The following is a 1792-nucleotide window of genomic DNA, read 5'->3' as shown; positions in this document are numbered from 1 at the left end:
GGACAGCTAATAACCTGTCGTCCCTCTTTCCAGGAGCCTCAGAGAAGCAGCCTGTGGATGTCATTTAACTCACTATAAATAATAAAAACTGTTTCTTTTGTATTTCCCCTGTGTCTGCCTCGTTCTGGGTCTCATATCATCTGGGTTCCCCGCGCACTCCTAACAGGAGATAAATTGTTGAGAGCTTTGTAGGTTAGAAGTAAGATTTTGAATTATATTCTGGATTTGACAGGGAGCCACTGGAGAGAAGCTAAAACTGGAGAGATATGATCTCTCCTACTAACTCCAGTTAAGACTCTGGCAGTAGCATTTTGGATCAACTGAAGACGTTTTAAAGAAGTATTTGGACACGCAGATAACAAACCATTGCAATAGTTCAGTCTCGACTTAACAAATGTATGAACCAGTTTTTCAGCATCATTTTTAGATAAGATGTTTCTAATTTTAGCAAAATTATGCAGCTGGAAGAAGGAGGTTCTAGTAACGTTTTTAATGTGGGGGATAAAAGACATGTCCTGATCAAAAATAACACCAAGATTTTTAACATTAGAACTGGAAGCCAGATTAACGCCATACGAGTATGGAGAAAGACAGAAAAAATAATTCCTTAAATGCTCAGGTCCACAAACCAAAACCTCAGTCTTGTCTATTTTCAAAAGCAAAAAATTTAGGGCCATTCAGGTTTTTATGTCTTTAGGACATGCTTAGAGACATGCTTAGACTACAAGTAACTGATGGATTCATTGGGTTTCATGGACAAATATAATTGTGTATCATCAGCATAACAATGAAAATGTATCCTATACTGTTTAATAACTTTACCTAATGGAAGCATATATAAAGTAAAGAGTATTTGTCCAAGCACTCAGCCCTGAGGAACTCCATGAATAACTTTGGTGTATGAAGAAGATTAATTATTTATATTGACAAACTGAACTATATCAGATAGATATGAATTAAACATTTTTATATCTGTTCCTGTAATTCCAACATCATATTCAAGTCTCTGTAGTAGAATATTGTGATCAACTGTATCAAATGCAGCACTGAGGTCTAACAGGACCAGTATAGACACACATAACCATTCATTAAAGACAAATTAAGCAGATCCAAAATGTGGACATCAATTAGGGGAAATACCTCTTTAAACAGTCTGGTTGGGATTGGATCTAGCAGACATGTGGATGGTTTGGATGAAGCTATTATTTTTGATAATTCATAGAGCTCAAAAGGACAAAAATTGTCCAAACCCAAATCATGTTCTAGTAATATCTCTAAAGCTGCATCATCTGAGAGGGGACAAGGCAGGGATAGTAGTAGGAAGGATGGTTTGAATTTTCTCTCTACTTTAAATAATTTTATTTATAAAGAATCTCATGAAGTCATCACTACTTATAATTGTAGGGATACATGGTTCAACAGAGATGAGATTTTTAATTAGTCTAAATGTTGTAGACTCTCTCCTGGAACATTTTCATCTTCAAATCACTTCTTGGTCTGCTGCCTTCATACATCTCCTCTTACATGTCACTGCGTGAATGCAGCTACAGCGTGCGCTCTCAGGACATTATTACATGCAGTGTTCCCTCAGTGAGAACTGAACTATGCAAAAGGACCTTCTCCTACTCTGCTCCTGTTTCCTGGAATATCTTGCAAAAAGATCTGAAGCTCTTGACCTTAACCTCTGTAAGTGGTTTTAAACATCTGTTAAGTTCCTAGCAAGAATCAATGCAGATATGTTCCTGTTTTTAACAAAAAAAGGTTGAATCATGTCATCTGGACTTCGTTTTTT

This window comes from Nematolebias whitei, chromosome 6 (genome assembly GCF_014905685.2).
Source record: "Nematolebias whitei isolate Nwh7 chromosome 6, NemWhi1, whole genome shotgun sequence".
NCBI lineage: Eukaryota > Metazoa > Chordata > Actinopteri > Cyprinodontiformes > Rivulidae > Nematolebias > Nematolebias whitei.
Note: the sequence above shows the minus strand (reverse complement) of the source record.